Source organism: Microtus oregoni, unplaced genomic scaffold (assembly GCF_018167655.1).
Source record: "Microtus oregoni isolate MIOR12 unplaced genomic scaffold, Mior012 000070F_ref0000104, whole genome shotgun sequence".
Lineage (NCBI taxonomy): Eukaryota > Metazoa > Chordata > Mammalia > Rodentia > Cricetidae > Microtus > Microtus oregoni.
Window position 1 is genome coordinate 5,235,654 of NW_024543977.1, and position 13,850 is coordinate 5,249,503.

Here is a 13,850-nt window from a genome sequence, read left to right on the forward strand (position 1 = left end):
CCCAGCCAGTGGGTTGCCTTTTTGTCTTAGTGACAGTGTCCTTTGCTTTACAGAAGCTTCTCATTTTTAGTAGGTCCCATTTATTCAATGTTGCCCTTAATGTCTGTGCTGCTGGGGTTATACGTAGGAAGTGGTCTCCTGTGGGCATACCTTCTTGTGTGGGAAGTCAAATAGCCTGAATCTGTGTGGCTAGACAGTGATCTCTGTAAAATAAGCTCTCAGATACAGGTATAATAAAGTTGGAGGCCTAGGGCTCTATCATGGAGTTAGTGTTAAGGCTTATCTTTGGGGATTATAGAAAAAGAAAACTTTCTTATTTCTTCTTCTTCTCCCTAAGAAACAAAAATAATGCATTAAAAAATACACACACAGGTGAGGAATGGTGTGCACTTTAGTCCCAGCACTCAGGAGGCAGAAGCAGGCAGATCTGTAGATCTGTAGATCCAAGGCCAGCTTGGGCTACACAGTTCCAAGACAGCAGCTTATAGACCTTCTCTCAACAAACAAACAATGTGCAAAACAAAACAAAATAAACAAAACCAATGTACATAAAGCGAATAGATGTAATAAGATTTTTGAACCTTTGCATCTCCTCTGAGCATATCCACACCTTTTTCTGCCGCTATTCCGTAAGCAGTGAGTGTGAACTCTTAGCACATTGCATTGCTTTGTGTGAAGTGTTACACGCTATACAGATGTGAGTAAGGGCTGTGGGAGGCTATGGCTGCATCAGAGCCGCAAGCGTCTGCTTAATTCAACAGGTCCTAGGTGTCCTCTCGAGGACAGCAGCTGAGAATGAGTGTGTTCGCTGACCAACCAAATTTCATTGACAAAGGCAGGCTACGGTTGGCATGTGGTCCAAGTGAACACCAACTAAGCCTTGCTCTGAGGGACCGCGTTTGAGACTCTTCATGTATCTTTTAGTTCACCAGGTCCTTTCCGAGGCCACACTTTGAGTCTGGGCCTCAGCGTAGGACTGGGGAGAAGTTGCCAGGTGAAGTCAGAGTGACTGGGGAAGAAGTTGAGACCCAGGCTGGAGAGGGCCTGTGGAGGAAAGAATGTGCTGAGAAGCACAGATGCCATGCTCTCTTGCAGGGTGTCACTGGCCCCCCATCCTGCTGTCTCACCCTGGCTCTGGACTGACTGGCTATGACCCGGGCAGCTGCTTCTAGACAGGAGACATGTTTCAACCCTGTGGTGACTGTGCCTTTGATAATTTACATTTTGGTACAAAAGCATCGCCAACTCCTTTGAGATAAAAGACTCTATATAAAACTGAATTATGACTTTGCTTAACACGAACACCCTGGGTTTCTCCAAAAGTGGAATTAAACCCTTTTGGCACTTGGAATGGGCTGCCTGGAGCTGTTCTTGGTCATTCCATCAGGCAGGGCTCTCTCTGTTGATCCCGTGCCATAAATCACCCTCCTTCAAGTTCAAAGGCGGTGTTTGCATTCGCCGAATCCCAAGGCGGAGGGCGCCTACTGACCCAAATGAGGCAGTGTTGCTGCATGAGTTGTTCAGGAGGTAAGGTGTGCACATGCACCCTCAACCACTCCTGCAGGTCAACCTTTCCTAGTAAAACAGCCACAGTAGCTATGTCCTCGCCTTTGCATCTGGTGGATCACAGGACAAGGACTCTGTACGCTGAACGTGTAGCTTAGCACTGCACCTTTGTTATTTGTTACTAACGCTTCCTTCTTTGAGCAGACAGGCAGCCAACAGGCCTGACTTTCCCTGCGCTGAGTGCAGGACTCACATTCCGGCAGCACAGCTCAGCCCTAGACTTCTTCATAGACTACTTGGCAAGGCATACCAATGTGCTACCTCCTCTTTAAAAAAATAAAAATGGCTGTTTTAACCTCTCGTTTAGGGAAAGTGGGCTTGAGGATTCTTTGCATCCCCCGCCTATCCTCACATCTAATAGAAGTGTTCTGTTGTCTGGAGGTGGATGGCACCTGTGTGCCAAGGAGCCTCATCCCAGCCCTCCTCCGGCTGTCTGGGGACCTCGTGGGTAAAATAACAGCCTCTATTCTGAGCTCACACACAGAGCTTCTTTCTACCAAGGGCAGATTTGGGATTTAGAAAACTCTCAGCAGAGGCTTCGGGTGGCTTCGGAAGAACCGGTAGACTCACACAGAGGACCAGAGATCTCCTCAGGTAAACATTCCCCTCTTCTTTCTTTCTTGTTTTGTTGAAAAGCTGATTAAGGAAACAGGGTTCAGAAGGAGTCTCTGCTCTCTGGCTTTCTTATGAGGAAAGGGTTTGTTTCTATTTCTCTGAAGGAGGAACAAAGACATAAGTTCTGTGTAGAGAAATGCAGGGCATTCTCTGTGGAGACAGGGCTGGGTGTCTAGGTCCCACATAGGCAAGATGCAGCTTCCTTGGAGGCCAAATAATCCTCTGCTGGGTGCAGTGGCCCTGGGACTGGTCACATAACTACCCCTTTCGGAAGTGGCCCAGGGACTGGTCACATAACTAGCCCTTTCGGAAGTGGTCCTAGACACTGCACAGAGTGACTCCAGTCTGCTTTCCCTTGCTGTTTCTCTTTAAGCAATTGGACTCTACTGTATCTATCTTATTCCATTTTAAAATGTGAAATCTGTTCTGTGTTCTATTTGAGTCATTTTTAAGCCTACACCTTTCTCCAGTGATAGATTAAAGATCTTCCTGAGGTCTATTGTAACTTGTTAACATTTTTCTCTGAATACCACCAACTACATTCCTCTGAGAGGAAAAGAATGATTCATCCACCAGATGGACCATTTCTTCTGGAAACCTTGCCACCATCCACTCCCCTCCTTTTGTAAGCCTCTCTGCCTATGAAATCTGTCACCACAGCTCATGACTGAATAAGGTATTCATTGGCTCATTTTCTCTCTCTCCTCATTCTCTTCCCCACCCTTCCCCCTGCCTCTCACTTGAAGAAAATTTCGTTCCTCTTAGCTGCTAGACCCAGTTCAATCGATCAACTGGCTGTCAGTCAAACAAGCACACTCTCCGCACTGTATTGGAATGTCACAGGCGGGGAAGGCTTATCTAAGAATATCAGAGCCAGCCCTGGTATTCGTCATGCACCTGACTCCCACCTACATCACTTAGACAATCACCACGGAGGACCAGGGAGTGCAGAATGTCTTGCTGACTTTTAAGGCACAGAATGTAGATGACGTTGAAGGGACCACAGTGGCAGCACCCTGAAATCATCAGTGCTGTCCTCCACAGGTCTCATTTCACAGGTGAGGAAGCAGGAGCTTCCCAGGCCCTGTCCAGATGCGGATGGATGGTAGTCTTGGGGCTCTGGGCCTCAGCCTGAAACCATCATTCCCTGGATCACAGCAGCATAAGCTGCTCAAGACAAAGTAGTCCTAGACTGAGACTAGAAGGGTCAGAGGTCACTCCGAGGGCCAGAGGAGACACAGCTAAAAGCAGCTGAGATATTGGGGGGCAGTACAGTCATTGTTGCCCTGTTGTGTGGGGGTGAAATGGGAGATAATGACCTCTAGCGAAAAGGGGCTGGGCACAGGGGACACTACTCTGAGGACACAGAGTGATTCTGTGAACAAACTTACCAGAGCTGCCTGCTTCTTCTCTGAAGCCTCTTAGCTTACTGCCAGTCTCGTGACCTCTCTTCGGGGCTCTGCCCAAACCCTACATCATCAGCTAAGCTTTTGATACTCCTATTCTAGAACACCTTAAAACCACTCTCGTTAACTTTCTTTAAACCTTGCACTAAAGTGTTTGGGATGTGTAATTTGTCATGTTTTCCAATGGGTGATTTAGTGGCATTAAATACATTTATAATTTTGTGTAACCTTTGCTACAATCTGGTTCTAGAACATTTCCATCACCTCCAAAGGAAACCTTATGCCCACCGGCCAGTCACCCTGCCTCATCCTCACGCCAGTGCCAGAGACCCTCTTGAGCTTTCCCCGAGCTCTTCTTACTTTGCACGGATCCTTCATTATATGTCTTTTGTATCTGATTCATTTTACTTAATTTTTAATTTCTGTGGTGTTGGGGTGGAACTCTGGGCCTCATACATGTTATGCAAGCCACCTACCACTAAGCAACACCCCAGCCTGCTTAGTATATTTCTAACCTTCATTCACGATGTGGTATGTGACAGTGTGTTGCTATGCTGTATGGCTGGTGTATGCTGACTGGTGTTCCATGGTACAGGTACAGTACATTTTGTTTAACCATTCACCAGTTTGTTCTGATTTTGGCTGTCTCTACCTGTTAGCTAATGTGGATAGTGGCATTGTAAACACTGGTATGAAAGATTTCACATGAACACATATTTCACTTCTTTTGGACACACATGTAGGCGTGGAAATGCAGGATCATATGGTAGTTCTATGTTTATCTTTTTGAGGACCAGCCAAGCTGTCTTCACATGCCAGCCACTGCTGTGGGAGGACTCAGTTCCTCCACATCCTTGTTGTAAATGCTTACTTTCTCTTTTTCACAATTCTGCCTTCCTGGTGGGTGTGGAGTGGCATCTCGCTGTGGATTTGCATGGCATTTTCCCAGTGACGGTGAGCATCTTGCCCTGTATTTCTAGGCCACTTGTCCCACTGACTTTCATTTCCTTTCTTTGGCTTTATTTTTTTGTGAACATCTTTGTTTAAATAAACATGATGTGATCTCTCTGCTCCTGGGCTGGCATGAGCTCTACACAGGCCAGTGTGTCCTTGTGGCCATCATTGGAAATTGGTACTTACGAAAGTGTTCAGTGTTGTTGAGTCTCTGGTAAATGAGAGGAATATAAGATGGTTATTCCAAAGTCCTGGATCTAGGACTGTAAAAGCAGATCCACAGTCTGAGCAGCACTGTGAGGAGAGAGTCTGAGCTGGCCCACCCCACAGTCCTCATCTGCCCTCCCTTGGGGGGGGGGGTCTGTCAACCTTCCACCCTTTACCCATCGCTCTGTTGCAACGGCAGAGAGGTGACTCCAAGATTATTGCTATCTGAGGTGAGGAGAGCCACACCGCAGGTGACAGCAAAGCATAGTGGGAATAAAAAAGGAAGAGGGGAACACTGAGGGGAAAAAAATCCAAGTTTAGGAGACTTTGGAGGAAGTGGGAGTGTGGATCAGAGATAACTCTGAGTTTTGCCACAGAGAGCTGGGGAAATGATGGTGGAAGGGAGGCTAGGGGAAGGGAAAGGGGAGAGACAAGAGACCTAAAGGCTCGTGCCAAAGGGGTGGGTCAGGAGTAGCTCTGTATCTTATAGAGGCATAGGATGTTAGGAGACAAGAATGGAGATTTTGAGAAGAGAGGGAGAAAAGGAGAGAGGGAAGGAGGGTAGGGGAGAGAGAGGAGAGAGGAAAGAGAGAAGGGAGGAGGGAAGGATGGAGAGGAGAGAGAGAGAGCATGCGCTCCTGGCAACACCTCCCTAAGGCGGCCTCTGTGTTCTGTGTTCTCTTCCATTCTGTGGCATCTCTGAGGGGAATGAACTAGGGAACTAAGTTGTGAAATCTGGGGATCTGGGGGTGTGGGGAGTGGCACCGAGGAGTTGGGGAGAGGAGAGCAACCCCAAGGCTTCCTGTTTCCACTCCAGCTCACTTCATTGCAGTCAGACAACTTGAACCAAGAAGTCTTGTGGAAAGTCCATCCCAGAAGATTCTCTGTCTAGCATACTCATGGGAACTCGCCAAAGTCACCTCAGGGATGCTTTTTCCTCCCCATGTTGGGTGTATGGAAGAGGCCCTTATTCTTCATTGGGAATTCACTTTTTCATGTGAGTTTTCGGAAGAAGGTGTTTGCTGTATTGGTTAGAAACTGTTGCCTTCCGGATGAGCACTCAGTGGTCAACATTTCCTCTCCCTGACTGATTGAAAAGTGTTAGAGGAATCTGGTGGGAGCCATCTTCCTCTGATTGTGGACACTAAAACTTGCTCACATGAGGAGCTGAACTCTGCGGTCATGGGCGTCTTCCCTCAGAAGCTTCTTCTTGGGGTCTGAATCCTGCTCCATGCCTGGGCCTCCCTCTAATATAGAGTTCGTCTCCCCATAGCAATGGTGTCCCGGTCTCAAGGACACAGGGATATCTACATTTTTCACTGCAAACTGGAATAAAGAGAGGTCTTCTGAGAGCCAAGAGACAGACACCCCGATCCCCTGACACCTCATAAAAGACAGCTCTTCACATATTTTAGGAACATTGTCTACTAAGCGGCCCCAGACAAAAGAGCAGCACTCCAGAGTAGGGTGCACACTCATTACACGGGCAGAAGAGTGGCACTTCGGGGTAGAGGTGCACACCTTTGGATTGGTTAAAGTTTCTGGAGGTTGAACTTCAAGCAGTTCAAAAGCAAATATGAGGATTTTGTTCATCCTGAAATAGTGGGGTTCCCCCTCAACCAACCTATCCCTTCCTTTTCCCTACCCTTACTTTATACTGAGCTATTTTAATTTTATATCTAGAAAAATCCTTCTGAAAAACATGTCAAACATACAGACAATACAGTGTGTAAAGTATGTTAGAGACACTTAGAAGGCTTGGAATCCACCAAATGCTTTAGAAAGGGGATAATTTAATTGAACAATACACTAAAACAGCATTTCTTTGTTTAAAACTGTTTAAAACTTAAATATAATTTTTATCTGAAGTATGAAACATAAAATCTTATTTATTCATGGGTAAGCAGATGTATTTTCTTATTTAATTTAATGTCTAATTAGTTTTCATTTGCTTAACAAACATTTGTGGAGACCACGGACAGTCCTGCTGGGAGGGACACACGAGACCCTGCCTGCATTCTTGAGGGCACCAGGACAGCCAGTCAGTAAGCAGAGAAGAGAAGCTCAGAGAGGCAAGAGCGGGCCATCGGGCCATCGGCCATCCGGCCCTGTGCGCGCAGCTGTGGTCCCCATGCATTTGGGCTGGGCTCCATCCTTCGCAAGCCTCACTAGAGGAACAAGAATGGGGAAACAATCCTATAGGCAAACAACCCGTGTTCATCCAAGTCGCCTTCTGGCTGTGTGGGTGCTGTGTTGACAACATTCCACAGAGCGTGTACTGGCCTGCCCCTGTCACCGTGTCTCCTTAAAGTGACACCTTCCTAATTATGGTTCTACTATTCGGAAACTATGGCTTGGAGTCTCAGCAGCAAAGGCCACTTTGTCCTGAGGGAGTGCCAATTCTTTCTAGACGTTGCTTCTAAGAAATAAACACTTAAAGGAGGTAGTACCATCAGGCTAAGGCTGAATTAGACAGAATTCCAGATGTAAGATATCAGTTGCTAGGCTGATGCTTGACACAGAGATTGTAAAAATCGCCTTTGATGTGTGCAGACAGCAAACGTGACCATCTACTTCTGTCATGGCTAACCTGCTCGCTGCAGTCGGCAGACACAAAACAGTACTGCATGGTGCCAGGCTTCCGTACACTGGGTGGATTATTTTATAATAGCCTCGCTTTACTGATTTGTATGGTTTCAAATTAATATCAAATCATATTGTTTCAGCATGTGTCAACTAAAGATGAAACTTTGAACTGTGAATGGCAGAGAGAGGTCAGCAGGAGGGACTTAAGTCACAGCTGCAGGGCTGGTGACACAGGAGTTTCTGTTTTGTATTCTCTTTCACCCTTTTCTATACGGGGTTTACTGGGAATGTCACAAAGTCACTTCTCTCTAGGTGTTCCCTCCTCAAGAAGGTACTGCCAAAGGAACACTGTACAAAGGAACACAGAACCCTCTTAGCCCTGCGAGCGGGATAGCATGAACAATGGTGGCCCTCCTCATTCATCTTTTGGCATTAACTTCCCTTCTCTAAGCATCAATCTCCCGATCTATTAAATAAGCAGAATCAAAGGTCCCCACCACAGGAGCATTGTGACAACCTCATGAGTGAATGCAGGCAAAGCCCTCAGCAGTTCAACCCCTACAAGCAGTGATCCTAGGTGAGCCCCGAGAACAGAGCCCAGCAACCTTTCTGCAGCAGCTACAGCCTACGCTTCTCTCTCCCAGGAGTGTAGACAAGAAGCTTTTTATCATTAAGTTGTTCTTCCTAAAGCCTGTGGCCAAGTGGGCCGGAGACCCTCAGCGTGTCTGCAGCTCCCAGGCTACTTTCCTCTCCCTCCCACTCTACAACCTTCTCAGCCCCAGAACCCCTCCTCCTGGAGCTCCCCCATTCCTGATGTCCTTTCCCCTGTCTCCTCTTCCGGGCGATCCAGTCAGGACTGGAGTAACTGTCTTTGGGTGCATCCCTAGTTCCTAGGCTCCTCAGTGGTACCTCAGATTCGCCTCACATAGAATGGTGATTCCTGTGTTGTACAGCAAACTCCTTGGAACAGAAAGCAGATCCTGTTCGTTGCTGAGTATATCAGTAATTTGCTAGCTATTATGATATAAACAAGTAGCAGAGAAGGTTTGTTGAATTGAATTGATGGATTGATTCTCTAAATGTTCACTGTCAGTGGGTTCTTATGGTAATAATAGTGTGTGTGTGTGCGTGTGCGTGTGAGACAGAGACAGAAACACATACGAACAGGATCAGGGAATGAAGGGTTTCTTCCCTTCCCTGCAATTTCAAATGTGTGTCAGTATCTTCTCCTTGGTGGGACTGCACAGCTGTCTCTGTAGCAGTGCGTGTGTAATCCTTTCCTTTCATTAAAACAAAATGCAATGGAAATAAGAATTTTTAATATGGCATGACAGGACTCTGTCTTTAAAAAACAAAGTTACAATTTCTATAGTGAATATTATACTAGAATAGAGCCAGGCTTTTAAAGTTCTTATATAACATTTATATAACTTATTATAATCTATATTAAAATAATTATATAATATACATATACCTATTTATATAACTATTATATATATGTATACCATCATGTATATATTATACCTATTTCTTCATAAAATGCAGTCTGTAGAGATGGAGGCTGTATCTAAGCTGCAGAGCACTTGCCTAGTGGACATAAGGACTTGGGTTCAACCCCCAGTAACCCCCTGCCACACACACAAATGTGGCCTATGCGAGGATGGGGGCTTTTTTAATCTCTCTCATTGCCAGCAGCATTGCCAAGGACAGGACACAGATGCACGCCAGTCTGCCAACACCATCTCTCTGGGCTTAACTTTAGGGAAATGGGATGATTCTGAGACTGTGTGGTAAGTGGAGGGGAGAAGGAAGACGTAGGTGGAGTTTCAAGTTGAGGCTTTCATGACAATCCATTATTGGACAGTAAGAACTTCGGAATGGTGCTTGGAGAGAATATGAGTCACCTCAGAGACTGAAGAGGCTTTTAAAAGATGTGAAAGTGTTAGGAAATAGAATTCATTCACTTTCACCTAGCTTTATTGGGCACTGTTCAGGCTCAGGGAATATAAAGATGAATGAATCAGGCCAGATCCAATTCAGCTTGTTTGGGAAAACAAGTGAGCAAAGCTCACAGTGAAGATGTGTTCAGCAGAGGCTGGGGGTGACAGTTCAGAGGGAGACAGGACTAATGAGGGGACCAGGTCTGCATATGGGGGCTCTAGTTGCTTCCCAAACCTGAGATCTGAGGGCGTCTGGAAGGCAGCCAGGGGAGAGGCCTAGGGTAGGTGGAAGAATCCGCTAATAGAAGTTACATGGAAGATGGGTGGTTATATCTTCAGAAAACAGGATAAGCTGTAGAGCTGGAAAACAATCAGGTAAACTGAGATATAGATAATAAATTAGCTACCTCAGGCAGATGCAGGTATGTGAGATTCTACCTCCAAGAGCAATAGGACATGATGGGGTGCTCCAGTTTCCACTTAGGGAGATAAGATGGGACGGGAAGGTATGTGTTCCAGATAAGGCAAACCCACATAGTCACTGCTTGCTGCTTTGATGGGTCTGAATTAGGCTTGCCCATTGTCTCCATCTTCTGACTGAAGCATCCATCCCTAAATCCACATTCTACTGGTGGTCCACAACACCAAATGCTCTCTTTTTAAAATATGAAGGCCCTAGTCCTTATGTCCCCCCTCTCAAGTCTGTTTTCAGATGTTTTCCTTTGGGGCTGTTGTCACTGTCCATCCCTGTTTCTAAATGGACGTTTCGATCCTGCCATCAGACTAAACTCATTGCTTAGTTACGCCAAGATACAGGGTTTGGGGGAACTTCTTTAGGAGAGCAAACATGCAGGTTCCTCTAGTCCTGGCTTGTTCTCCAGACAGTGGGGTGGCTTGAGGGGGCCCCACTTGCAATCTCACTGATATGTGTCCCGTGAAGTAGCCATGTGGCTCTGTAAATTTCAGTTCATTATATCTGAATGCAGTAAAAAATTATGAATGCTGCTAAGAATTCAGATTTGGTTACAACTAACCCCATTTCAAGTTCTGGTTGACCACGTGTGGCAACAGCCCCTGTGACAGGCTGCTTGGGACGCACATTTTAGTGTGTGTGGAGCGTCTAGGTGGACGTCCTGTTGTCGCATGTTGCGGTAAACACGAGCCAGATGATCCTTGCTCCTGGCACCGGTCCTGCTAACCACTCTCTTGACAGCAAGCCTAGGCCTGAATCAAGTTTAGAACTGGATGTGGCCTTTCTTGTTCCACTAAGCTAACAAAAATACATCCTGTAAATTATTCCTTGCAGAACTGTTTTAACTACTGTACTGCTATTGAAGAAATGTTCAGAGTTCTGCTATTTCCAGCAGAGAATGGACTCGAAGCTAATTAAAATTCTACATTTGCTCACTGAAAAATCAGAGCTCTTGCCTGACTCACCTTCCCACGGCATCTCCAAATAGCAGCGAGTCACATCCATGCCTGCAGCCCTGACGACTTGAGAAATTCCATGGCCCACCCAAACGTTTGTCCACTCACCCGTCAGCCTTAGCCGGCCAGGTCCATGCAGGAGGACCTGGTTTGAGAGGGTTTTTTTTGTTTTCATTTTTCTAGAGAAAATTCATTCTCCGCTCTGAGCCCAGAGTAGCAAATGAGAACACATAGAAGGAAGCTGTTCCAGCTGAATGTTATTTGAAAGTCATGCGAGGTGCCAAGAATAGCACATCAGTGATTGCTTGACTGTTGTTAAGTACCAGCTTAAGAATAAGACCCCTGTCTAGACCCCCATCACCACCCTAAGCATGGGGTTTGCCTGAGGCCTGTACTGAGCCGTGTCATAACTCTGTCAGTGAAGGCCTTTACAGTTCACACCTGACACATGAGGAAACTGGGGTCCAGAGTTGCGGATGCTCATACATCAGGAGCCCAGATCCCAGTGGACCCAGCAGGGCATCCATGCAGCAGCTCCCGTGGCATCTACATGACTTATGTGGACTGAATCCTGCCTTGACTAACAACAAGAGAAAAAGTAGAACATTGGCTTGTCTTGTCTGATTTTCTGAACTGTGGTCAGTTCACATAAGATCTATCATAATCTTAAGAGATAAGGTCCACTTTATCTGGAAAAATAAAGCAGATACAATGAGAAAGACAAAAGCTGTATTCAAGGGCTGCGGAATGAAGACATCCAATGATGTCTTTCTATCTTGATCATTTTGCATTACCCTGCTCTAGGAACACAGTCTCATCCAGGGCAAGACTGGGCTCTAGGGTGCTGCAAGGTTTCTCCCTGCAGAACTTAGCTGCACAAAAAAAGTGCCCCTAAGACTTTCTGGGCATCTTTTATGCTCCAGGCTTTCGTGAACCAGAGATGAGAAAGATTTGGGCCTTGCCTGGGAGAAACTGGTATTCTGACCTGGGATGCGGTTCTAGTCTCATTTCTGTTGTGTGAGAAAATGTACTGATAAAAAAGCAATTTGAAGAGAGAAAAGGTTATTTCAGCTTAGAATTTCAAGTCACAGTTCATTGCTGTGTGGGGGAGGTCAAAGTCGAAATTTCAAGCAGCTAGTCAAGTAGTGTCCACAGTCCACAGCAGAGAGAAAGGAAGGCATGTAGACTAGTCACGTGGTGTCCACAGTCCACAGCAGAGAGAAGGGAAGGCATGGGGACTAGTCACGTGGTGTCCACAGTCCACAGCAGAGAGAAGGGAAGGCATGGGGACTAGTCATGTGGCGTCCACAGTCCACAGCAGAGAGAAGGGAAGGCATGGGGACTAGTCACGTGGCGTCCACAGTCCACAGCAGAGAGAAGGGAAGGCATGCGGACTAGTCATGTGGCGTCCATAGTCCACAGCAGAGAGAAGGGAAGGCATGGGGACTAGTCACGTGGTGTCCACAGTCCACAGCAGAGAGAAGGGAAGCCATGCGGACTAGTCACGTGGCATCCACAGTCCACAGCAGAGAAAGGAAGGCATGGGGACTAGTCACGTGGCGTCCACAGTCCACAGCAGAGAGAAGGGAAGCCATGCGGACTAGTCACGTGGTGTCCACAGTCCACAGCAGAGAGAAGGGAAGCCATGTGGACTAGTCACGTGGCGTCCACAGTCCACAGCAGAGAGAAGGGAAGGCATGGGGACTAGTCACGTGGCATCCATAGTCCACAGCAGAGAGAAGGGAAGGCATGCGGACTAGTCATGTGGCGTCCATAGTCCACAGCAGAGAAGGGAAGGCATGGGGACTAGTCACGTGGCGTCCACAGTCAATAGCAGAGAGAAGGGAAGGCATGGGGACTAGTCACGTGGCATCCACAGTCAACAGCAGAGAGAAGGGAAGGCATGGGGACTAGTCACGTGGCGTCCATAGTCCACAGCAGAGAGAAGGGAAGGCATGGGGACTAGTCACGTGGCGTCCATAGTCCACAGCAGAGAGAAGGGAAGGCATGCGGACTAGTCAAGTGGCGTCCACAGTCCACAGCAGAGAGAAGGGAAGCCATGTGGACTAGTCACGTGGCATCCACAGTCCACAGCAGAGAGAAGGGAAGCCATGCGGACTAGTCACGTGGCGTCCACAGTCCACAGCAGAGAGAAGGGAAGCCATGCGGACTAGTCACGTGGCGTCCACAGCAGAGAGAAGGGAAGGCATGCGGACCTTCCTGCTCATTTGTGCTCAGCTCAAGTTCTCTGTTTTTATACAATTCAGGATCCTTTGCTTAGGGAATGGTGCCGCCCACCGTGGGCTGTGTCTTTTCATATCAATTAACTTAAGACCATCTGACACAAGCATGCCCGCAGGCTCACACAGTGTAAACAGTCTGTCTTTTAGACCATCTTCCCAGGTGATTTGAGTCAAGCTGACAGTTGGCACTAATCAGCACAGACACCATCAAGCAAGAACAGAAAACACATCAAGGTAAATTTTTAGATACCAGGAAGGACACATGAGGTGCAACTAGGTAGAAGATGAAATACATTCCTTCAATCAAGGTTAAAGTCACACCAGGTCTGGTGCAAATATAAACATACAAAAATCATACAAAAGATGAGGTGGATACTGGGCTCCTGTGTAGCCCACATACAGAGATGAGGCAGATACTGGGCTCCTGTGTAGCACACATACAGAGATGAGGTGGATACTGGGCTCCTGTGTAGCCCACATACAGAGATGAGGCAGATACTGGGCTCCTGTGTAGCACACATACAGAGATGAGGTAGGATACTGGGCTCCTGTGTAGCACACATACAGAGATGAGGTAGGATACTGGGCTCCTGTGTAGCACACATACAGAGATGAGCTGGATACTGGGCTCCTGTGTAGCACACATAGAGAGATGAGGTAGGATACTGGGCTCCTGTGTAGCACACATACAGAGATGAGGCAGATACTGGGCTCCTGTGTAGCACACAGACAAAGACGAGCCAGTTAGTGTGCTCCTGTGTAGCACACATACAGAGATGAGGTAGGATACTGGGCTCCTGTGTAGCACACATACAGAGATGAGGTAGGATACTGGGCTCCTATGTAGCACACATACAGAGATGAGGTAGGATACTGGGCTCCTGTGTAGCGCACAGACAAAGATG

General features: G+C 47.0%; 1 protein-coding gene across 1 annotated transcript in view; it reads left to right on the top strand.

The window, feature by feature from the left end:
• Positions 1-2,027: 2,027 nt before the first annotated feature.
• Positions 2,028-13,850, top strand: part of Jcad (junctional cadherin 5 associated) — a 77,886-nt gene continuing 66,063 nt past the window's right edge. The window contains exon 1 of the mRNA XM_041641552.1: positions 2,028-2,160. The gene's annotated coding sequence lies outside the window, so the exon portion shown is untranslated. The remainder of the gene's footprint in view (positions 2,161-13,850) is intronic.